The sequence below is a fragment of the Ursus maritimus genome, unplaced genomic scaffold (assembly GCF_017311325.1).
Source record: "Ursus maritimus isolate PB19 unplaced genomic scaffold, ASM1731132v1 scaffold_34, whole genome shotgun sequence".
Lineage (NCBI taxonomy): Eukaryota > Metazoa > Chordata > Mammalia > Carnivora > Ursidae > Ursus > Ursus maritimus.
Window position 1 is genome coordinate 11097259 of NW_024426008.1, and position 27214 is coordinate 11124472.

Genomic DNA, 27214 nt, shown 5'->3' on the forward strand with positions numbered 1-27214 from the left:
CAATGGATGGTGCTGACATCATCACAGGCAGAGAGGAAAGAATATTCCATCAGAGAATTGGCGCATATGGTGACATTTAATTGAAAAGTATTACCAAAGTAAGGGAACATTATCTAGGCCATGTTCTCAAAGAGTGTCTTCCTTTAAAAGAAATAAGTTTCTCTGATTTGACAGTTGGTCAAAGTATATACTTAGAAAAAATTAAGGAAGCTGTATTTCAGTATTTCAAATCTTGATGAAACAGGACTTTAGAATGAGAGGCGCTCTGCCAATGCAAAAACTTATGCCACAATTTTCTTAGTACTAATGTCTGAATATTTGTTCTCATAGGCTGGAATGTACTTACTATATTTAGCTATCTCATTATTTGTGAAGGAATGAGTTTCTGAGTAGGGGTTACATGCCTGTATATTTTGTGATGATCCATGGCTAAATAAAACTGTATTCAAACTCAAGTACTGTTATCTTTTTAGAAGGCACTGTGAGGATTCCAACTTATTTCTTAAGACCAAATCTCTTTTATTGAGACACTTTTGCTGGGCATAATTCTATGAAGAGTGACCAAGTATTTCCAGTAAGAAACAAACAACAAAATTCAGTGATGGCTTAAAACGTTTAAGAAAAAAATTATAGAAACATGTGCCAATGTGTCTGGAATTTGGGCTAAAATTTAAGTAAACTCAGAAGGAAAAAAACTCAGGGTTAAAGTAAATTGTGCTTTTGGAATCAGGCACCAAAAGACTAGTTTAATGGTTCTAAATATGACTGATTGAGGATAATCTCCAGCAAGATGGACTTCTCGCATTTCACTTAGCCATCAGAAATGTGTATACTTTCTCATTTTTTCCCATTATTTGTACATTTTAAAAATATGCCACCTCAGATATTCAGATGGTGGTTTGAGACCTCTTCCTACCTTCTTACTCTTCAATTTTGTCATTACACGTCAGCCTTCTCGAGGTCAACTCCAACACCTCCAGGATTGCCTGGCCTGGGGGTACCCGCAGTATCACTGCAGAACGGGAAGATTGACTCCCTTTTTGACTTCCCTTTACATTTGTTACTTCAAAAGAGATTTTTCTGCAATGAACACTTGTGGATCTGCTGGTGTTAAGTACTAGTGTTAGGGATAAATTCTACTGTGAGCACTAGATTCTATGACACACAATCCTCCAGATATCAGCTACCACCCGTGGACCAGACTAAGGAGAAAGCAATCGATCCCTATGGTTTTAATTCTGGGCATTGTTGACCTGCAATCTGTTTGGACTCTTTCTTGATTTGGGGGAAGTCAGGGAGCTAAAACAGTGTGGTGTAGACTGAGGGGCACAATTTTGACCATCAGAAGAGGCCAACACATTCATATGCCCTCATATATTTGAGTTTGCGTTTGCTGTTTACTATGTATTTTAAGAATTTTTTGAGACTGTAGTCTGCTCAAGTGACTGAAGCAGATAGATTTCCGCACCGCCCCCCGACCCCCTTCACATGTCAGGAAGTCCAGAGTAAGTGCTGTTTCCTTTTTGATGAACTAACTACAAAAGGGCTGATTTTTCTAAGGTCTTAAGGCATTTCTTCATGGTCACAAGATGGCTGTTGCAGTTCCAGCCATCATCCCCACACACAAGGGAAGACTCAAGAAAAAGATGAAGTTACCTGTGTCAAGAAAGCAAGAGCTTGGGGCGCCTGGGTGGCACAGCGGTTAAGCGTCTGCCTTCGTCTCAGGGCGTGATCCCAGCAGTCTGGGATCGAGGCCCACATCAGGCTCCTCCGCTATGAGCCTGCTTCTTCCTCTCCCACTCCCCCTGCTTGTGTTCCCTCTCTCGCTGGCTGTCTCTATCTCTGTCAGATAAATAAATTTAAAAATCTTAAAAAAAAAAAAAGAAAAAGCAAGAGCTTTTCCACATACTCTTTTTTTTTTATTTTTTATTATATTATGTCAGTCACCATACAGTTTCCACATACGCCTTAACAGATTTCTGCTCACATTGCATTGGCCAGATCTGTACCCTATGACAAACCCTATAAAGAGGCCGACTAAGGAGAAGATCAGAAATGGGAGCTGAGTCCCTCAGGGTCTTGCATCGTAAGTATATGTATTAATTTTTTAAATGCGGACGAAATATGTATAAGTCTTCTGGCAGGGGAACATGAACCACATCAGATGGTAGAATTAGACCATTTCAGGGAATAAAGAAATTCATAAAGGCTTTGCAACACTCTGATCCACAATCCGCACAACTATACACCGTCTTCCCTCCTGGTTGCTACCATCTATTAACTCCCTGACATTCCCCTGGGCGGCTTCAGCCTCTGTACGGAAAACCCATCTGGCAGCCTGGACTTCAGGTCTTTCCATCTTCATCTTCAGCGATCAATTCTCCTCCACGCTAGCCACCCGCTTCCATGATCACTCTTTGCATTTTAATTTCTCCACCTCCAAAGCACTAACTCAAACATCTGGGTGCAACTTCCCTTCCTAACATTTTATTCAATGATTTCTGCTCTACTCCTGAAATCTAAAGATTTTCTTCAGACCGTTCATCACTTTATTCTCCCAATTCACCAGCCTTTTATGCTCTTCACTTTCCTTCTTATCTAGCTTCGATTTTGTATCCCTGAACTAAATAAGCTTGCAAACACTCTACACTTAATTCTATCCCAAACCAACATGTCTACCGATTGCATACATGGAGCCAACTGATTTATCCATGCCAGCACTCCAAAGCCAAAGGAAGCTGGAGAGAAGGACCAAACAGAGCAGATTAGTTCCACTATAAATTTTTTGTTATAGCAGACTAGACACTTCAGACCAATTATCCCACAAAGGTCATATAGAAAAGCTGGATAAAATATTAAAAACAGTTTCCTAAAGGCAGAGATAAGCTAACAAGATAGTGACTAATGACTGGACCAGGTTTCAGAAGAAGACAAGAGCCCAGGAGAATGAGTCCAGTGTTTCGGTCCACTCTTCCTCTGGCAGCATTTATCAGTTTCAGAAAGGAAAGAGGAGAAGCTGAGAAGCAGTGTGACATTTTTGTTAGCCTTTTACAGGTAGAAGGGCAAGTATTAGAGTGTAGACCACACACAAAGCAGTGTGGTTCAGGGAAACCACCTCACCTTGGGATGGGGATAAGAAGAACTGCAGCCTAAGAGTAATGATGGTCAGAAATGTATAGGCCTGGGGCGCCTGGGTGGCACAGCAGTTAAGCGTCTGCCTTCGGCTCAGGGCGTGATCCCGGCGTTATGGGATCGAGCCCCACATCAGGCTCCTCTGTTGGGAGCCTGCTTCTTCCTCTCCCACTCCCCCTGCTTGTGTTCCCTCTCTCGCTGGCTGTCTCTGTCAATTAAATAAATAAAATCTTTAAAAAAATAAAAAAAAGAAAAAAGAAAACAAATGTATAGGCCTGAAGTTCAACTTCAAAATGAATGTCATAAGAGAGTGAATTTTGGAAGACCTTTGGTGACTATGAAAATGGACTTATGGAGATTAAAGTTTGAAAAGAAAAAAATATATAACCTAAATTAAGAGCTCAGGATGTGATTTATTTGCAGATTGCAAATAGCTGAGGAGAAAAATAGTGAACCTGAAAATGGATCATGAGAACATCATGAGGATGAAGTGGGGTAAGAAAAAAAAAGAATGGACGATAGATATTTGTATGGGCTTACCCTTTCAGTGAGAGGTACAGAATGAATGAATGAATGAATGAATGAATATGTATGTATATATATTCTCTCCCTCTGCTTCTGTGGGATTCCAAATATATTTTTCCAATGTATTTTCAATATACATATTTGGAATCCCATAGAAGCAGAAATGGAGAATGGTAAAGAAGCAATTTTTACAGACAAAAACAGAGAACTTATCCAAACTGATAAAATGCATCAAGCTATAAATTCAAGATGTTCAAAGATCCCCAAGAAAAACAAGCAAAAAGAAGTATATGCTTAGACATATAGTAAAATGCCAAAAAACAAATGAAAAACAGTGAAAGCAGCTAGGGGGAAAAATAAAAACAATTACCTTTAGAAAAATCAATAAATTCACAACTGACTCTTAACAGAAACCATTAAATGCAGAAGGCAGTGGAATGATATCTTTGAAGTGCTGGGGGCAGGGAGGGGGGAAACTACCAACCTCGAATTCTATCCTGGGTGAAAATATATCAAAAGAATAAAGGGGAGTCTGGTTCTGATGGAGTGAATGGGACCAGATTTACCTTAGTGTAAATAACTGGAAGACTGTGGAGTTGTCCGCTAGTCACCGACAGCGTAGACCCCTGATCCCTGACAGAAAGAGAACTATTGAGATGAGCCCCACAATTCTCCGGGCTTTCCTCCTGGAAATACTTTATGAACTACAGTGAAGGAAAGGGAATCCTGAGTCGAGCACAAAGGTGAGAGTTCAGAAAGGCTGAAGTAGCTGGAACGGGTGGTCCATACTACCGGAGCGAAGGGAGCGGCTCGAAGACAGAGCTCCAGAAATCTGCGTAAAGGTCCCTGGGACGTGGGCCTGTTGCTCAACACAAAAGCACGCACGTGTGGAGTGAAAGTGCTCCACGCCAGACAAAAAGTAACTGGAGAACTTGAAGCTTCACAATCCCCAGAGTTCACAGAGAGCAGGGCAATGCATGAGCTCCAACCATCCAGAGCAGAGCGTGCTCGTTCGACATACCTTAGAAACGGTGTGAAATTAAGCCTCAAATAAGGACTACTCTAAAACCACCACGGCCAATGTTAAAAAAATAGACCTGGGACATCTGGGTGGCTCAGTTGGTTGGGTGCCTGCCTCCGGCTCGGGTCGTGATCTTAGGATCCCTTGCTAAGCAGGGAGCCTGCCGCTCCCCCGTTTGTGCTCTCTTGCTCTCTTGTGTTCTCTCTCTCTGACAAATAAATAAAAATCTTTAAAAAATAAATAAAAAATAAAAATAAAAAAATAGACCTTGTAAGGATTAAGTTGATCCTCGAATAACCTGGCTGCTAAAGTCCAACCCTCCTGAAATACAATAAATCCAGCACTCAACATAAAATGTATAATGTCCAAAACCCAATTAAAAATTAATTTACCAGTAGGGCGCCTGGCTGGCTCAGTTACTAGATCATCCAACTCTTGATCTCAGGGTTGTGAGTTCGAGCCCCACATTGGGCATGGAGCCCACTTTGAAGTTAAAATTTAAAAAAAATAAGAAATTAGTATACATAGCTGTCCAATTTTCCCAACACCATTTATTGAAGAGACTGCCTTTTTCCATTGGATATTTTTTCCTGCTTTGTCAAAGCTTAGTTGACCACAGAGCTGAGGGTGCATATCTGGGCTCCCTATTCTGTTCCATTGATCTATGTGTCTGTTTTTGTGCCAGTGTCATGCTGTCTTGGTGATGACAGCTTTGTAATAGAGCTTGAAATCAAGCAAGCCCCACCCCCCCAGCTTTTTCTTTTTCAACATTTCCTTGGCAATTCAGGGTCATTTCTGGTTCTATAAAAATTTTAGGACTGTTTGTTCCAGCTCTTTGAAAAATGCCATTGGTGTTTTGATTGTGATGGCATTGAAAGTATAGATTGCTCTGGGCAGCATAGACATTTTAACAATGTTTAGTCTTCCTATCCATGAGCATAGAATGTTTTTCCATCTTTTTGTGTCTTCTTCAATGTCTTTCATAAGTGTTCTATAGTTTCTAGAGTATAGATCCTTTACCTCTTTGGTTAGGTTTATTCCAAGGTATCTTATGGGTTTTGGTGCTATTGTAAATGGAGTCGATTCCCTAATTTGCCTTTCTACAGTTACATTGTTAGTATGGAGGGAAGTAACTGATTTCTGTGCAATGACTTTGTATCCTGTCACATTACTGAATTGCTATATGAGTTCTAGTAATTTGGGAGTGGAGTCTTTTGGGTTTTCCGCATAACGTGTCACGTCCTCTGCAAAGGGAGAAAGTTTGACTTCTTTACCAATTTGAATGCCTTTTATTTCTTTTCGTTGTCTGATTGCTGATGCTAGGACTTCTAGTACTATGTTGAACCATAGTGTTGAGAGTGGGCATCCTTGTTGTGTTCCTGATGGGGGAAAAGCGGAGAGTTTCTCCCCATTGAGAAGGATATTCACTGTGGGCTTTTCATAGATGGTTTTTATGAAATTGAGGAACGTTCCCTCTATCCCTAGACTCTGAAGAGTTTTAATCAGGAAAAGATGCTGTATTTTGTCAAATGCTTTTTCTGCATCAATTGAGAGGATCATATGGTTCTTGTCTTTTCTTTTATTAATGTGCTCTATCACACTGATTGATTCGCAAATGTTGAACCACCTTGCATCCCAGGAATAAATCCCACCTGGTCGTGATGAATACTCCTTTTAATGTACTGTTGGATCCTATTGGCTAGGATCTTGAGAATTTTGGCACCCATATTCATCAGGAGTATTGGTCTTTAATTTTTCTTTTTGATGAGGTCTTTGCCTGGTTTTGGGATCAGGGTAATGCTGGCCTCATAGAAGGAGTTTGGAAGTTTTCCTTCTGTTTCTATTTTTTCAAAACCGCTTCAAGAGAATAGGTATTATTTCTTCTTTAAATGTTTGGTAGAATTTCCCAGGGAATCCATCAGGCCCTGGACTCTTGTTTTTTGGGAGGTTTTTGATCACTGCTTCAATTTCATTACTGGTTATTGGTCTATTCAGATTGTCAATTTTTTCCTGTTTCAGCCTTAGTAGTTTACAGGTTTCCAGAAAGGCCTCCAGTTCTTCCAGGTTGCTTAATTTATTAGCATATAGCTGCTGATAATAATTTCTAATACTTGTTTCTATTTCCTTGGTGTTAGTCACGATCTCTCCCTTTTCATTCGTGATTTTATTAATTTGGGTCCTTTCTTTTCTTTTGGGTAGGTCTGGCCAGTGGTTTATCAATCTTATTACTTCTTTCAAAGAACCAGCTTCTAGTTTTGTTGATCTGCTCTACTGTATTTCTGGTTTCTAATTCATTGACCTCTGCTCTAATCTTTATTATTTCTCTTCTCCTGCTTGGTTTAGGATTTATTTGTTGTTCTTTCTCCAGTTCCTTAAGGTTTAAAGTTAACTTGTGTATTGGGATTTTTTTAATTTTTTTGAGTGAGGCTTGGATGGCTATGTATTTCCACCCTTAGGGCCACCTTTGCAGTATTCCATAGTTTTTGGACCGATGTGTTTTCATTTTCATTGGTTTCCATGAATTGTTTAAGTTCTTCTCTAATTTCCTGGTTGACCCAAACATTCTTAAGCAGGATGGTCCTTAGATTCCAAGTGTTTGAATTCCTTCCAAATTTTTTCTTGTGATTTGAATTTGTTTCAAAGCATTGTGGTCTGAAAATATGCAGGGAATAATCTCAATCTTTTGGTATCGGTTGAGACCTCATTTGTGACCCACTATGTACAGAAGAATGAAATTCAACCACTCTCTTACACCATACACAAAGATAAACTCTAAATGGATTAAAGACCTCAATGAGACAGGAATCCATCAAAATCCTAGAGGAGAACATAGGCAGTAACCTCTTTGACATTGGCCACAGCAACTTCTTTCAAGACACTCCAAAGGCAAGGGAAACAAAAGCAAAAATGAACTTCTGGGACTTCATCAAGATAAAAAGCTTCTGCACAGCAAAGGAAACAGTCAACAAAACTAAGAGGCAACCCACAGAATGGGAAAAGATTTTTGCAAATGACGTTACAGATAAAGGGCTGGTATCCAAGATCTATTAAGAACTTCTCAAACTCAACACCCAAAAAACAAATAATCCAGTCGAGAAATGGGCAGAAGACATGTTGAACAGACATTTCGCCAAAGAAGACCTAAGAATTGCTAACAGACACATGAAAATTATTCAACATCACAAACCATCAGGGAAATACAAATCAAAACCACAATGAGATACCACCTTAATACCAGTTAGAATGGCAAAAATTAACAAGACAGGAAACAACAAATGTTGGAGAGGATGTGGAGAAAGGGGAACCCTCTTACACTGTTGGCGGGAATGCAAGTTTTTATAGTCACTTTGGAAAACAGTTACTCAAAAAGTTAAAAATAGAGCTACCCTATGACCCAGCAATCTCACTACTGGGTATTTAACCCCAAGATACAGATGTAGTGAAAAGAAGGGCCATATGCACCCCAATGTTCATAGCAGCATTGTCCACAATAGCCAAACTGTAGAAGGAGCTGAGATGCCCTTCAACATATGAATAGATAAAGAAGTCCATATATACAATGGAATATTACTCAGCCATCAGAAAGGATGACTACCCAATATTTGCGTCAACATGGATGGAACTGGAGGGGATTATGCTAACTGAAATAAGTCAAGCAGAGAAAGACAATTAGCATTTGGTTTCACTCATATGTGGAACATAAAGAATAGCATGGAGGACATTAGGAGAAGAAAGGGAAAAATGAAGGAGGGGAAATCAGAGGGGGTGATGAACCATGAGAGATTATGGACTCTGGGAAACAAACAGGGTTTCAGAGGGAAGGGGGGGGTGTGGAGATGGGTTAGCCCCATGATGGGTATTCAGGAGAGCACATATTGCATAGAGCTCTTGGTGTTTTACGCAAACAATGAATCATGGAACACTACACCAAAAACAATGAAGTACTGTATGGTGACTAACATAACACAATAAAAAAGTGTTAAAAAAAAAAAAAGTTAGTACACAGGTGAACAAGCAGGAAACCAGGAAGGGAAAATAACCAGGAAGGGAAAAAAAGATCAGTCATCGGAAAGACACCTGGAAATGACAGATATTGAATTAGCATCTAAGAACTTGAGCGTAGCTATTATTTGTATGCTCAAGAGTTTAAATAACTTAATCACACTCTTCTCAAGTGCACACAGAGAATTTTCCAGGATAGATCATATGTCAGGCCACAAAATAGGTCTTAAAATTAAGAAAATTAAAACCATATTGAGCATCTTTTACTGACCCAGTGGTATAAAACTAGAAATCAAAAGAAAAAGAGGGAAAAAAAATCACAAATATGTCAAGATTAAACAACATGCTACTGAATAACCAATTGATCAATGAATTTAAAAAGTGTTTTTAAAAACACCCCAGGACAAATAAAAACAGAAATGCAACATACTAAAACTTAGGGGTTGCAGCAAAACATTTCTAAGAGGAAGTTCATAGCAAAAAAATACCTACCTTCAAAAATAAAATCTCAACGACCTAACTTTACACCTCAAGAAACTCAAGAAAAAGGAACAGATAAAGCTCCAAGTTAGTAGGACAGCAACAAAGATCAGAGCAGAAATATATGAAATAAAGAATAAAAAGACAATAGAAAAAAAATGAAATTAAGAGCTGGTTCTTTGAAAGACAAAACTGACAACCCTTTAGCTAGACTCACTAAGGAAAAAAATAAAAGAGAAGGGAGTTAAAATTACAAGTGAAAGAAGGCACACTACAACTGATAACCTAGAAACAAAACATCATAAGAGACTACTATGAAAAATTATACACCAACAAATTGGATAACGTATGAGAAATGGCTCAATTCTTAAAGACATGCAACATTCTCATTTTCAATTATGAAGAAATAAAAAATCTGAATATACTGATTACTGATAAGGAGATGGAAGGTTTTTGATTACTGATTCAAACAAACAAAAGCCCAAGACCAGACAGCTTCACTGGTGAGTTCTACCAAACATTTAAAGAACTCCGATCCTTTTCAAACTCTTCCTAAGAGTACAAGAGGAAGGAATGCTTCCAACTCCTTTTACCAAGCCAGCATTACCCTGATACCAAAACCAAACACTGACACCACAGGAAGAGAAAATTACAGGATAATATCCCTGGTGAACATGAATGCTAAAATCTTCACCAAAATATAAGCAAAGTTAATTCAATAAAACATTAAAGGAGCAGACACTATGATCAAGCAGGTGCATAGAGCATTCAATATCTGCAAATAAGCGTGATAAACCACACTAACAAAATGAATAAAAATCATGATCGCTTCAGTAGAAGCAGAAACAGCTTTTGACCAAATTCAACATCCATTTATGATAAAAACTCTCAACAAAGTGAATATAGAAGGAATATACTGTCACATAATAAAGGTCATATAGGACAACCCCACGGCTGACATCTTACTCAACAGTGAAAAGTTTAAAGCTTTTTCTTTAAGACAACAAGATAAGAATGCCCATTCTCACCACTTGCATCAACATAGTATTAGAAGTCCTAGCCAGAGCAGCTAGGCAAGAAATAAAAGGCATCCAAATCAGAAAGGAAATAAAACTCTCACTATTTGCAGATGACATGATATTATATATAAAAGATACACCAACAACAGAACTAATAGATGAATTTAGTGAAGTTGAATGATATGAATATATGTAGAAATCTGTTGGATTTCTATACACTAATAATGAACTGTCCAAAAAAATTAGATAAACAATCCCATTTTTAATTGCATAAGAATATACTTATGAATAAATAAAACCTAGGAAAAAATTGAACCCAGAAGGTAAAATATCTGTACACTGACATCTTTAAGACATTAATGAGAGATACTGAGAACAAAAATAAAGCTATTTTGTGGTCATAAGTTGGGAGAATTCATATTGTGAAAATGTTCCTACTACCCAAAGCAATCTACAGAGTCAATGCAATCCCTATCAAAGTCCCAATGGCATTTTTCCCCCCACAGAAATAGTTTAACAATCCTAGTATTTGTATAAAACCACAAAAGACCTGAATAGCCACTGCAATCTTGAGAAAGAAGAACAAAACTGGAGGCACCATGCTCCCTCATTTCAAACTATATTACAAAGCTATAGTAATCAAAACTCTATGGTATTGGCATAAATACATATGCATAGATCAATACAACAGAATAGAGAGCCCAGAAACAAACTCAGATATATATAGTCTATTAATTAACAAAGGAGCCAAGAATATACATGAGAAAAGGACAGTTTCTTCAATTAATGGTGTTGGGGAAACCCTACAGCCACAAATGAAACTGAACCACTATCTTTCACCATACACAGAAATTAACTAAAAATGGATTAAGAAGACCTGAAACTATATGACTCCCAGAAGAAGAAAAAAAAAAAAAAAGGTTATAAGCTCTGTGACATTGGTTTTGGTAATCATTTTTTGAATTTGACACCAAAAGCAAAGGCAACAAAAGCAAAAACAAGTACAACAACATCAAAATAAAAGGCTGTGCTGTGAAGGACACAAAATGAAAAGGCAACCTACTAAATGGAAGATGGTGCTTACAAAGAATGTCTGCTAAGGTGTTAATGTCAATGATTCATACAACTCAATAGAAAAAAAATATTTTGATTTAAAAATGGACAGAGGATCAGGACACCTGGGTGGCATGGTTGGCTGGGTGACTGACTCTTAGTTTCAGCTCAGGCATGATCTCAGGGTCATCAGGTTGTAGGGTTGAGTCCTGCCTTGGGCTACGCACTCAGCATTAAGTCTGCTTGAGATTCTCACTACCTCTCCCTCTGCCCCTCCCACTCATGCACTCTCTAAAATAAATACATAAATCTTTTTAAAAAAAAATGGACAGAGGATCTGAATAGACATTTTCCAAAGGAAACCTACAGGTGGCCAACAGGGACACAAACAAGATGCTCAACGTCATTTATCAGGAATATGCAAATCACAACAACAACCAATTCTTACACATGTTAGAATGGCCAGTATCAAAAAGGAAATTACATCCTTGTTGGCAAGGATGTAGAGAAAAGGTAACCTTTGTGCATAGTTGCTGAGAATGTAGACTGGTGCAGCTACTACGGAAAACAGTATGGGGGTTCCTCAAAAAGTGGAAAACAAAACTACCATATGATCCAGCAGCTCCACTTCTGGGTATTTGAAAAAAAAAAAATGAAAACACTGATGTGAGAAAAATATACATGCACCACAGCGTTATTTTTAATAGCCAATATTTGGAAACAACCTGAGCTATCCATTGAAGAATGGATCAAGAAATTGTGGTACACACACACACACACACACACACACACACACTTGCACATGCACACACTGGAATATTACTTGCTTCTAAAAAATAATAAAACCTTGCCTTTGCAACAACATGGATGGACCTTGAGGGCATTATACTAAGTGAAATAAGTCAGAAACGAGATCATACTGTATTTCTCTATGTGGAATTGAAAGAAAAAGTGGGGAAGGGGCAGGCAGAGTGATGGAGGGAGGGGGAGAGAGACAGAGACACAGAGAAGAACACAACCAACACCCCGCACCCAACAAACTCCCAGATTTAGAAAACAGACTGGTGATTGCTAAAGGTGGGGGTTGGGGTGGGCAATATAGGTACATGGAGTGAAAAATTACCAATTTCCTGTTCTAAGATAAGTCAGAGGAATGTAATGTACAGCTATAGCTAATAACGTCAATGACAGCTAATTATATTGTATTGCATTTTCAAAGTTGCTAAGAGCGGCTCTTAAAAGTTCTCATCACAAGAGGAAAAATTCTGTAGCCATCTATTCTGACAGATGTTAACTAGACTTGTGGTGATCATTTATGATACAAATATTGAATTATTTCATACACCTGAAACTGATAATTTTGCGTGTCAATTATACCTCAATTAAAAAACAAACTTGAAGTAATGAGGAAAACATGGGAGACATGAAAAGGATTACATGAAACCATGACAAAAATACCTCAAATTAAAAATTCACTGATATTTAGAGCAAATTGATATCAATGTATGCCCAGGAGAAGGGGGTGTCAAGGAAAGGAAAAGATGGGAGAAGAGAAATAAGAAGTAATGGCACAAACAAACACACCCAAAAACAAAACAAAAAACCCACCACTTTGGAATTTTATGAACACTGTAAACCCACAAATTTAAAAATTCAGCAAACATAACAATGATTAACACAAAACCACACTAAGTCCCATCATAATCAAGTTACTGGATATCAATAAGGGGGGGGGGAGAGCTTAAAAGTAGCCAAAGAAGAAGTCACACTATATATTTCCAGAAGAACCATGATAAAAATTAACAGGAACGTCTTATCTGAAACTATTAGGACAATGGAATACTGTGTTTAAAGTGCTTGAAGAGGGGTGGGGAGTCAGCCTTGATATTCACATCTAGCAGAAAGATAAATCCTTCAAAAATTAAAGATACATATATTTTTTGGAGAAAAAAAAGCCAAGAGAATGTGTTACAAATAAACTTAGACTATAATAAACTTCAAAGCAATTTCTTCAGACAAGAGCAATCTACCAAAGGAACACTCAGATCACTCTTTCACAGACTGAAGAAAACTCAAAGTGGTGAATATGTGAGTAAACCTAAGATTTTTTCCTCTTCTTTTATTTCTTTAAAAGATAATGAACTGTTAATGGCAGAAATAATAATAAGAGCTTATAACGCATGTAGAGGTAAAAAGTAGGATAGTAATGGCAAAAGGATAGGACAGGGAGATGGAAGTACATTTAAAGTTCTTACAAGTGAAGCGTTTGTATTATCTGAAGGTAGACTGTGGTAAAGTTAAAGATGGATATTGTAAGCCCTAGAACAACCACTACAAAACTAAACAAAGAAGTATTGTTAATAAGCCACGAGAAAAGACTAAAAAAAAAAATCATAAAAACACTTTATTAATCCAGAAGAAGGCAGAAAAGAGGGATAGTAATGAGTAACAGATACTTTTAATTAAAAACTATCAAGATGGTAGATTTAAACCTAACCCTATCAATTACATTAAATGTAAATGAGTAATACTCAAAATAAAGGCATAGAGAATGAGTGAATAAAAAAAATGCCACACTAAATAAATGCTGTTTACAAGAAACATAATTATAAATACACATATATGGTACAGGAAAAGGAAATTTTAGTTTTTAGTTCAGCGTGAAACAAAGTTACCACTCCACCCTAAAAACAAGTAAATATCTGAACTAACTGAAATATCAACTCATCTTAGATCCATCAGGGAAGTGAGGTCATAGGGCAACCTGCTACTCCTAAAACTGGAGAGACAGAGAATCATAACTTACTAGAACAGAAACCTGAGAACAGAAGCCTCTGTGGGGACCAATACCAATGTAGAAAAACCTGAACTGTATCAGTGAATTACTTGATGTGCAATGTGGACAAACTTGTGAGTTAAAAATTCTGGGCAGGAGGACACCACACTTCTTGAGTTTTACTTCCTGGAGCTCTACCAAATTCTTACAGTGAGGATTAGAGAAAAAGGCCCTGTGGCTTCCCACAGGGGAAAGGAAGAGGAACTAGAAACACACTGGAATATTTTGTTCTAATAAGGCTTGCCTTCAAGAGAAACTATTTTACTGGTGCCTGTACCACAGGGGTTTTGTGAGAGCCTAACTGACCTGGTGGAAAGGAAATACCTAACTCCAGTCCCCCCTAAGCCATCCAGTTCCAGATGAGAGTGAAAAAACTGAAAATCACTTGTCAAGTTCACAGTTCAGGGGCAAAGACAGAAGTTCACCAAAAGACCAAGTCCTAATCATAGGATTATAGAATGTTTGCCCTCACTCATCACATTACTAACGGCCATGATTACCAGAGCTCCTTTCACTCAGTACATTATATCTGGCTCTCAACAGAAAAGTACAAGACAGGCACATGCACACACAGTTTGAAGAGACAGAACAAGCATTAGAACCAGACTTGTGTATGGCAGGGACATTGTGATTTTCAGACTGGAAATGTACATCAACCATAATCAACATGCGAAGGGAATTAATGGATAAGTGGACGGTATGCAAGACGGACAACGTAAGCCGAGAGATGGAAATTCTAGGTAAGAACCCACAAGAAAAGCTAGAGATCAAAAATACTGTAACAGAAATGAAGAATGCCTTTGATTAGTAGAATGGACATAGTGGAGGAAGGAAGTGCTGACTTTGATAATGCTTCAATAGAAACTTCCAAAACTTAACAGCAAAGAGAAAAAAAATGCTGGGAAAAATATTTGACAGAATATCCAAGAACTATGATCTAACACTCACATAATGGGAATATAAGAATACAAAAAATGGAAGAAATATTTGACAAAATCATGACCAAGAACTTCCTCAATTATTATCAGCCATCAAACCACAATCCAAGAAGCTCAGAGAACACAATCAATGCCTAAAAGACTACACCTAGCACAATATACTTAAATGGCAAAATATCAAAGATAATTTAAAAATTCTTGAAAGCAGAGAAAAAAAAAACATTTAGCTAAAGAGGAGCTAAGAATGCAATTCGATTTATTCTCAGATATCATGCCAACAAGAAGAGCATGCAATGAAATATTTAAAGTGTTGAGAGGGATAAAATCACCAACCTAGAATTATATCCTGTGAAATTATCCTCCAAAAGTCTAGGAAAAGTAAAGACTCTCTCAGACAAACATTTCAGGAATTTGTTGCCAGCAGATATGACTTTTAAGAGAGATTTTACAAAGTTCAAAAAGAAAGAAAATTACATAGCTCAAAAACTCAGAGCTACATAAAGAGCATGAGGGGACTACATGAAGGCAAATAAAACTTTTTGGGTTTTTTTGGTTATTTTTAAATGACCTAACAGGTAACAGTTCAAATAGCAAAACTAATTCAATTATGCATGTATATATTTGCTTATGTATTCTTATGTATAAGTGATATTAATGGCAGCACGATATAAGGTATGGGAGGGAAGTATTTGGAATTTTTTTAAGGAGCTAAATAAATGGAGAAATATTTCACCTTCATGGATAGAAACACTCAATTTTGTCAACATATGAATTCCTCCCAACTTGATCTATAGATTCAATGTAATCTTAATCAAAACCCCAGCAAGTTACTGTGTGGATGCTGACATTTATATGGAGAAAGGCAAAAGACCCAGGAGAGCCAACACAATATCGAAAGGGAAGAACAAAAGCGGGATGTCCAACCCTACTTAACTTCAAGTCTTACTATAAAGGTACAAAGCAGTGTGGTTTTGATGACACAGACAAATAGATCGATGGCACAGAGTACAGAGCCCAGGAATAGACCTATACAAATATAGTCAGTGGATCTTTGACAAAGGAGCAGAGGCAATACAATGGAGAAAAGATGGTCGTTTCAACAAATGGTGCTGGAACGACTAGACATCCATATGCAAAAAAATGAATCTGAATACAGACCTTATACCATTCACAGAAATTAACTTAAAATGGATCATACACCCAAATGTAAAGTGAGAAACTATAAAGCTTCTAGAAGATACCATTTTTTAAAAAAATCTAGATGATCTTGGTTATGGTGAGGACTTTTTAGGTATAACACCAAAGGCAAGATTCATGAAAGAAATAACTGAAAAGCTGAACTTCATTAAACTTAAGAACTTCTGGTCTGAAAACAAATAAAACAAAAACCAAAATAAAATAAAATTAAATTAAATTTAAAAACCCCCAAAAAACCCAACCCATTGCTATGAGAATGAGAAGCCACAGGCTGCGAGGAAATAGTTGCAAAAAGCCATATCCAGTAGAGAACTACTATCTAAAATAAACAAAAAAGTATCACAATTCAACATTAAGACAGCTAACCCAGTTTAAAAAAAAAATGGGCCAAAGATGTCAACAGATACTTTGCCAAAGAAAATAAACAGATGGCAAATAAACATAGGAAAAGATTCTCCACATCATAGGTCATTAAGAAAATGTAAATTAAAAATGAGATACCAGTCCACACATGTTTTGATGGCCAAAATCTAGAACATGGACATCAAATGCTTATAAAGATGTGCAGCAACAGGAAATGTTAGTCATTGCTGGTGGGAATGCAAAATGGTATAGCTACTGCAGAAGATTGTTTGGCAGTTTCTTATTAAATTTAACATACTATTACATAAGATCCATAATTGTACTCCTTGGGATTTACCCAGAGGAATTGAAACCTTATGTCCACACAAAAACATTCACACAGATGTTTACAGAAGCTTCTTCATGATAGCCAAAATACAGAAGGAGTCAAGATATCTTTCAGTAAGTGAATGTAAAAACTGTGGTATACCCACACAATGAAATATTATGGAGCACTATAAGAAGTGACTAAGTCATGCAAAAATATCGAGTAATTTTACTTTCATGTTCCTAAGTGAAAGAAGCCAGTCTGAGAAGGCTACATACTATATGATTTCAACTGGAAAAATTCCGGCAAAGGTAATACTATAGAGACAGGAAAAAAGAAAATCAGTAGTTGCCAGGGGTAGAGAGTAGGGAGAGATGAATAAGCAGAGCACGGAGGATTTTTAGGGCAGTGAAACTCTTCTGTACAATAGATAGTGGTAGATATGGATCATTATACATTTGTCAAAACACACAGAATGTAAAACAAGAATGAACCTTAAAGGGAACTATCAACTTTGAGTGATAATAATGTATTAATGTCGGTTCATCAATTATAATAAATGCACCACTCTAGTGGATGATCTTGATAATGAGGAAGGCTGTGCATGTGTGGGGACAGGAGGTATATAGGAAATGTCTCTATCTTCTCACTTTTGCTGTCAACCTGAAAACTGCCCTAAAAAATAAAGCCTATTTGAATAAAATAAAGATGGGAAAATGTCTATCATGTAAGTAATAAAAATCTGCCTATATTAATAGCTAAAAAGGTAGACTTCAAGAATATTACTAGGTACAAAAACATTTTATAATGGCAAGGAAGTTCATTTATCCAGAAGACATTATCCTAAATACATATGCACCTAAAAACAGAGCTTCAAAATACACAAAGCAAAAACTGACAGAATTGAAAAAATAGAAGTGTTCTCACTGAATAAGCCTCTCTCAGTAACTGGTAGAACAAATAAACAGAAAGTAAGTCAAGGATATGGAAGACTGCATAACACCATCAGCAACTTAACCTAGTTCACATTTAACCTCATTCTCTTCCAATCACCACCCTATCTTTTTTCTTTTCACAAAGATCATTCAGTAATTGTTAATATCCTTTATTTTATTCCTTGGCTTTTCCTCACTCCTCAACCTCCTCTGGTGTGGCTTCTCTATTCTGTCAGTGCTTTGAAAGAACTCTCTTCGAGCTCAGTAATAGTCACTATTTCCCTAAACACAGATTTCTTCAGACCTTATTTCACATTTCAGAAGTATCAACAACAAGGACTGCATTTTACTTCTTTAAAAAGAGAGAGAGAGAGAGAGAGAGAGAGTTTCATACAACACTTCTGTTATAAAACTCTGCTTCTATTGTTTCCTTAGCATTTTCTTCTCAGGTTCAGCAAACCATCAAATGCTGAAGAGCTCTGGGGCACTTCTTTCAATTCTCTCAAGAGAGAGATTTCAGTTACTACCTATGTACTAATGGTTCCTAAATTAAGATCTCTCACCAGACTCCAGACTCATATATAACTGCCTGCTTGACACACCAGTGGAGACAACTCAAAGTCAAGAAGTACAAAATCTACTCCTGTTCTTCTACCTGGTATTTCGTATTCCTCTCCCACACAAAACGAATTTAATTCATTATTGTATCATGATTTTACCTGCCAAATATTTAAGGCACATCTGTCTATCACCACTACTTTGGTTCAAGATACGAAGATTAATCATCTGAACTATGTCAATAACCTCATGTCTGTGTTGACCTAACATCCATTCAGTAGCCCTCTAAAATCTGTTTTCTTCAAAGCAGCCAAAAAAATTTTCAATACACGCACCCCTTTCCCCACCCCCCAGCCCAACTTAAAACTCTTATATGGTTTCTTAGGATTAAGATAAAGCCCTTAACACAGCCTACATGGCCAGAATCATATGGAAGCAAGCTCACCTGGTATCTATGTTCTTGTACCAGTCTTCTTTGTATGTCTGATCCTCATCATGTGGTCCTGCTACAGGACCTTTGCACATGCTAGTCCCTTCCCCTTGAGGTATCTCTTACTTTGAATTTGCAGATACAAGTAACTCCTCACTTTGAACTCAAATCTCAGATTTCCCATCCTCAGGGTAGCTTTTGATGGGGTCTCAGTGCCATATACTTCTCCATCATAGCAACAGTTAACATTTGGCTTCATGACTGTGTGATTAACATTTTTCTCTCTCACTAGATTGCAAGGAACTTGAACACTGGGTTTTTGCTCACTAATGCATTCCCAGTATCTAGCACATTTCTGGGCATATGGCTGACAGTAAATGCTGGTTGACTAAATAAATGCACACATTTAGATAAATGTGAGGCCTTCACAAACAGATGTTCAGTTTCTCTTTTCTGATTCCTTTCTCTCTCAGCAGTGCTACCTTCCTTTCTGAGGTGGAACAGGAATTGTGCAATACATTATGCCCAGCCTGTCAAGCCTCACAAATCAGACTGTATATTCCACTGGAAGGAATTCCTTCCAAAATTCAAGTCAAAAGGTCCAGATGATGTTAAAGGGGCTTTTTGGGGGAATTCACACTACTGTTAGGAGTGCCTCAGGAAGGGGTCTTAGAGCCTCCATGACAACAGATGGAAACACAACTATAAACTACTCAACTTTGAGGACAAGCAACTCCAAGGGCAGTGGGGGTCCGTGGGAGGTTTTGTAACAGCCAAGATGGTGCCCCAAGGATGTTTACATCCTTATCTCCAATACTGATGACTATGTTATATAATGTGCAACGGGAATTAAGGTTATAGACAAACTTAAGGCTGCTAATGACATGACCTTAAAATAGGGAGATTCTCTTAGATTATCTGTGTAGGTCCAATTCGAACACAAGGATCCTTAAAAGTGGAAGTAGGAGAAAGAAAGTCAGTTGTTGCAGTGTTTTAAGAGGAACGGGACTTTCCCTTATGTGTTTTGAAAGTGGGAGGGGACCATAAGCCAAAAAAATACAGGCGACTTTAGAAACTGGAAAAGGCAAAAACACAGGTTTGCCCTAGAGCCTCCAGAGAGGAATGCAGGCCTGCTTGCATTTTAGCCCAGTGGGACATGTGGCAGACTTCTGATCTTCATGACCACAAGATAGTAAGTTTGCATAATTCAAAGCCACTAAATCTGTGCTGATTTGTTACAGGAACAATTGGAAGCTAATACAGGTCAAAAGGCCTTTCCCAATTAGCGTGGTTGACTACAGCATCAAAATGACAGCTGGTGAGACACCTGTCAGAAGAGAGATGGCACTCATCAGTCAGAAAGTTGTATCACATGGTGAGTACCTCTTAGAGCCTTCTAAATGAGTTTATAGCAAGAGGCAGTCAGGAGTTGACCTTTTAAGAAAACAACAGGTTCAGAGGCATCAACGCACACTTCTCAGCTCTCCTTGCCCAACCTTGGTATTCTTTCAGACAGATGTTCTTTCAAGCTGAAGGCTTACAAGCAAAAGGACCTTGAGATACTTCCCCAGCACTCTGAGAATCCTCCTCCTTTCTCCTGGTGCAGCTAGACCAGTGTGCAACTGGGTGGCTGGCTCCAGAGCGAACCGCTCTGTACTTGAGGTCACGTGGCATAGTGTCAGGACTTTTGAGAGCAGGAATTGTGCCTTAGCCTGAATCTTCTGCAGATGGAGTTGTAGTTGCTCAATAGGCCAAGACTTTCCAAAAGTCAAAGCTGGAAGCCATGACCCCTCCAAGAGATAGGTTTTTGGAAAATAAAATGATATGGAAAGCAAACTATGTGAAGCACATCCTTTAAGCATAAGTGCATTTGAGAGATGATGTAATACCAACAAGACTAAGTGCACATAGACTTCTTCTGGTTGGCTCACTGCCCCACTGTGATGGAAGCTTTGCTCTTAGCTAAACCTTTAAGCTGCTTTTACAACTCCTTCCTTCCTCCTATTAGTTAATAAAATAAAACTCAAGTGAGTAGCAGAATTAATACCTTTCTCTCTTGGGCATATTGCTTCTACTCTGTTTTGCCCCTTGAAATTAGTTATCTTGAACACAAAATATTAAAATATTCTTCTTAGACCCTTCCCCCAGCTGACATAGCTAACAATTCAGCTCTTTGAGAGAGAAATCTTAGCCTCATCAACCAGCTTTCTTCATATTTCTGTTAGCCTCCTACTGAGTAGGAAGTCAGACTTTTATTATTGTAAATTTTGTACTGAACATGTGTTCAACATATGCAACTTAAATATCAACTTCCCAAACTGAGCATAATCCCGGGGGCATATGGAGACTGGGACAAAAGAGGAGTCAGGAATATAGAAATATATATGATGATGGCAAGGGGCCACTCCTCATTCTAACTTCTCTTTTTTCTAATGGAATTCAGCCACCACGGACAAAGGACCCCATGGCCCAGAGGATTCTTAGAGCTGTGAGCACAAAGACTAATGGAGAACTTGGCAACTGGATGAAGATTTAAGTTTCCTGTCCCAAACAATCCTTTCCCGTATTTGTTCCCATAGATTGTATCTTCAAAGTTATAAGCCTCTCTGCTGTGAATGCAAAATTTAAGGTGATTAAATGAACCTGTGGTTAAAATTTCTTTTGATATCCAATTCTGCTGCATTTAGAGAACTTTAGGAAGCACTGTCCCTTCAGTCCACACATAGCAAAATAGGCCCTTTGGGCTAAATCAAGCATTCTTTTGAGTGTTGGGCACGGATCTTGTGGCATGTATCACTTTTCTCTGCCATCTACGTTGGTCCAAATCCTGTGATAAACGTTATGATGTACAGGTGAAAGTCACATCTCTGGCAAAATCAGCTAGACAGAATGTAGTCTTAAATTTGAAAGAAAAAGATCTCTCTGAAGCCAAAAACAAAATCACAAAGGAAATAAAGCTTGAATTCTTAGAGTTCTCAATCCCTTCAACTATATATACAAAAACCTTAAGAGGGCTTTGTTATGATTACACTATGCTTAAGGGCTCTAGAATATCCACTGTAATTGATACATTGGAGCAAAACCAATCAGCCTCATAATCAAGGTAATCCATAATCAGAAGAATCAGTATTCAAAAAGAACTTAGATGATCTTCATGATATTAAGATAACAGAAGAGTTAAGAATATGTTGACAATAACTTCTGTCATCAACAAATAAACCCAACTAAAATTTTAGAAGCATACCTGAAATTTGATCAAAATTGATCTTAATGGGCTTTGGCTGCTGGAAAGCCGGAATCAACATTTTCACTGTTCTTGTCCAGTACAACTAAAAAACCATTACATTATAAAATAAACCTTAGAATCTGAAAGGTAGAGAGAAAAAGGCCAATTGACTACACTTCAGGACTTGAAGAATGACACAGTGGTGAGTTCCCTGGCTTTCTTTTTGCTTCATAGATCCCAAATTTGGAGGTGAAGAAACTGTTAACCCAGAAACACCAATAGGTACAGACCAAAAAAGAAGGGGGGGGGAATAAAAGCACCCCCTACCCCAACAGTCTACTCTTTCTAGCCAGGAAAGGGGCAGCCTATCAAGACAGAGAACTTTCAGACAATAACTGCTCTATTGCAAACATCCCAGACAAACTGTGGGCCTCCTCCCATCTGATCCAGCCAATGTCAAGAGAGGAACCTGGACCCCCACCCTCATGAAACTGATGAGTCACCCCAACACCCCTGTAAAGGTGGTGTCAAAGAGTCCAAGCAGGGCACCAGGACTCTCATCCCCACTGGCTGATAATATGCTCCCTCCAAGCCCAACGGATCTAGTGGAGAGCACACAGAGGGCCTGGACTTCCCCTTCCATACATTAGTAGGAAAATAACTCTCCCTGTCCCTGCTGAGCTGGTGTCAGAAGCAGCATACTGCAGAGTTCAGACTTTCGTTTTTGCCCCACAGTAATGAGCTTACAACCATCCAGGTGTCAGTAACGACCGCACGGGGAGCCAAAGTTTCTAGCTTTGCACAATAGTAAAGACGAACCTCCATCTCTTGGCGTCAATGTAGGACTAGTGGACAAGACAACCTGGACTTCTACCTACACCTTACCATACGGGAGTGGTGTCGACTCTTATTTAAACCTATTTTAGCTGGGCCTAAGTTTCATAATACAAAAACATCCAGGTTTTGCTTGAGAATCACTCATCATGCTAACGAGGAAGATCTCCAATGAATGAAAGAGGACGATCAACAGATACCAGCATCAGGATGAAAAAGATACTAGAATTATCTGACAAAAATGTTAAAGGAACCATAATATAAATGCTCTTTTTAGCAACTATAAGCTTGCTTGAAAAAAGAAAATAAAGATTCAAAAAATTAAAGAGCCAGAGTAAAGAAATATAAAATATAAAGAATTAAAAATTTACAACTGAAAACTATAATAGAATCAAAAAACTCATGGTGCATGTCTGGCTAAGTTGGAAAAGCATGTGACTCTTGATCTAGGGTTGTGAGCTTGAGCCCGGAGCCCTACATTGGGTGTGGAGATTACTAAAAAAAAGCTTAAAAAAAAAACAAAAAAACAGAAACTAGTTAACAAAAACAAAACCCAATGGTTGGACTCAACAGTAAAATCAAGGGGACAGTGGGGGTGGGTGGGGAAATCAATCGACTGAAGGATAGGACAATAAAAAAAAAAAAAAAAAAGGAGGGTGGAACTGAAAAAGTCTCCAAGAAATATAGATTGGAAGTTTTCCAATTTGGCACCTGGATGGCTCAGACAGTTAAGTGTCCAACTCTTGGTTTTAGTTCAGGTCACGATCTCAGGCTCTGAGCTCAGCTGGAGTCTGCTTCAGACTCCCTCTGCGTCTGCCCCTCCCTGCCATGCTCTCACACTCTTCTTTCTCTAAAATCAAATAAGTGTTAAAAAAATAACAAAAAATCCCCAAAAACGAAGTTCCTCAATTTGGAAACCTACAGATTCAAGAAGTTCAGCAAACCCCAAACATGATAAACCCAAAGAAATGCTAGCCAAGACATATAATAAACTTTCGAAAACTGAAGAGAGAAGGTCTTAACAGCAGCCAAAGAAAAATGGCACTTGACCTGTAGGAGATAAACAATTAAGCTGACACTGGATTTCTCATCAGAAACCATGGAGACAAGAAATAATTGGCACAGTATTTTTCAATAGCTGAAGTAAGTGCCAGTTCAGAATCTTGTATCTCGGGAAAATATCCTTTAAAAATGAAGGTGAAATCAAGACACTGTCACATGAGGGGCACCTGGATGGCTCAGTTGGTTAAGCATCTGACTCTGGGTCTCAGCTCAGATTTTGATCTCAGGGTTATGAGTTCAAGCCCTGCGTTGGGCTCTAGTATGGAGCCCACTTAAAAAAAAAAAAAAAAAGACATTGTCACATGAAGGAAAACTAAGAAAATTGTCACCAGATCTACCTTAAAGGAATGTACAAAGGAAGTTCTCTAAACAGAAAGGAGGTTAAACAAAGTTTAAATGAAGACTTACAATATCAGGAAGGAAGAAAGAACACAGTAGTCACAAGTATGAATCAATTCAATAGTTTTTCCTTTACAAGTTTTTTATTTTTTTTTTTAGAAATTTATTGTATATTTATACATTTATTTTTTGAGAGAGAGAAAAAGAGCAAGAACTGGGGTGGAGGAGAAGGATAGAGAGAGAGAGGGAGAGAGAGAGAGAATCTTAAGCCTGATAAGCCTGACAATTTTATATATATAAATAATACAATGTACCACCTAGACCAATCATTAAAAAAAGATATTCAGAGAGATATATCCAAAACCACTACAGATAAATCAAAAAGGAATTCTAACACATGTTCCAGTGACCCACAAGAATGTAAAGAAAAAAAAAAAAACCTGGAGAAATAAAAGAAAAAACAAAACACAGGATGGTACACTTAAACCCTAACATAATAATTACATTTAAATATAAGTTGTCTAAATAAAACCAATTAAAATATAGAGATTAATGGAGTGGATAAAAACTATTGACCCAGTTGAGATAGGGAAACTAAAGGACTCCGTAAAAATCTGCTTTTTGGTCCTTTTCCTTCTTCTAGTCTTGCTAGGACTGCACCCTCACTTTACATGTGCTTCAGAATGCAAACAGTCTAGGTCTTCCTTGTAAGGCACAAGGAGTTGATGACTTCTTTCGAACCGATAATGTCGAAGGAAGAACAAGGTGAGAATGACCAGATGAAGCCATCTCAGGCATATTCCAGACCACTGGAGCTAGATATCTGGATGCCAGACCCCTTGGTTCTAAGGAATAACACGTAGGCCCCTGTCCTTGTTCTAACTGGCTCCAGGATGCCTGAGAAGACATGAACACCAAACCACAATCCTCAGTAAAACTCTAGACCCCGAGCAAAGATGAGACTCTCTCTCCTTTCCTTTCTGAGTCTCTCAGACAATCTGTCTGAAACTGAACCCTCTCTACACCATGAATAAGCTCTGCTTTCACCTCCAGTTGCTCTGCATTTGATTTCTATCCTATCCACAGCTGGGGACCCTCTTAGGTGGTCCTGCAGGACCCCCTCTGGATCCTGGGACGTGGCCTTTTGGTATCACAGCTCTCTACTCACTTGAGAAATAATACAGTCCAGTTGAAAGTAAAGTGATGGAAAATGATATATCAGGATCACTTCAGTCAAAGGAAAGCAGAAGTAACTATACTAATAGGAGATAAAGTAAACTTCAGAGCAAAGAAAATTACCAAAGACCTCACATAATGATAGAAGGGTCAAATTGCCAAGAAGACATAGCAGTCCTAAATTTCTATGCACCAAACAGAGCTGCAAAACGTGCAAAGCAAAAACGGGAGAGAAAGGAGAAATGTCAAGTCCACTATGATTGGAGACGTCCAGACCTTTCTCAACAATTAAAAGTAGGCAGAAAACGAGCAAGGATATAGGAGAACTCAACACCACCAAAAAACAGAATCTTACCATTGATTGAAGACTCCACCCAAAACCACCAGAATATGCATTATTTTCATGTGCCTCCCATATATGTGTACACACACACACACACACCCCGTGAGCCATAAAATAAATCTGAACAAAATCAAAAGAATGACATCATAGAGTACATTCTCTGACCATAAATCAAACTAAACCATTAATAACAGAAAGAAAACAGAAAAATCACCCCATACTTGGAAATGAATCAGCATAATTCTAAATAACCCATAGGTCAAAAAGAAAATCTCAAAATTTCAAAATACATGAAACTGAGTGAAAACAAAACTATAACCTATTAAACTGGATTCAGAGAACACGATTCTTAACATTAAATATATACATTAGAAAACAGGAAAAGGAGGGCACATATTGCATGGTGCACCGGGTGTTATACGCAACTAATGAATCATCGAACTTTACATCGAAAACCAGGGATGTACTGTATGGTGACTAACATAATAATAAAAAAAAAAAAAAACAGGAAAAGTTTCAAGTTACTGATTTAAGCTTCACCTCAAGGAACTGGCAAGGGGAAAGGGGAGAGGCACAAAATAAACACAGAAAGGCTGAAGAGGAAGGGAAATAAAGAGAAGTAATTAACTAAAAGCAAAATAAATAAATAAATAAATAAATAATAAAATCACTAAAACAAAGAGCTGATTCTTTGAAAAGACCAGTAACATCAACAAGCTTCCAGCAAGACCAAAAGAGAAAAAAGAGAAAATACAGATTACCAGTATCAGGAAGGAAACAGGGCTCGCACTACAGAGACCAAAATATAATAAGGGAATACCATGAATGAGGCGCTATACACAAAAATTGGCATTTTATGTATTTTTAAAGATTTTATTTTTTGAGAAGAGAGAGTAGAGAGCGCAAGGTGGGAGGGTCACAGGAGAAGCAGACTCCTCCTAAAGGAAGACTCTAGTGGGGGCTCGATCCTGGGACTCCAGGATCACTGACCTGGTTACAAAGGCAGGCCGGCAACCAAGCTCCAGCCGCCCAGGCGTCCCATAAAATTGACATTTTGATAAATGGATCCTTCCTCAGAAAACACACACTACCATAACTCACTCAGGTAATTATACATAATTTTAATAGCTCTCTATTAAGAAACAAATTTTATCTTAAAAAACTCCTGACAAGAAATCCCAGGCCCAGATTATGCTTACTGACAATTCTATATGTTCAAGAAGAATTATCCCAATGTCTACACAGTCTCTTTTGAAAAAATTAGAAGATGAGGGAACACTTCCCAATTCATTTTTATGAAGGAATGTTGCATTGAGACTAATTCAAAGACACATCTACAGCATAGAACTACTGAGACCAAATCTCCCACGCATGTAGGTTTCAACCGTGATTGAGGCCAACATACAAAATATGGTAGACTAGGTGGTTTTAAAACAAC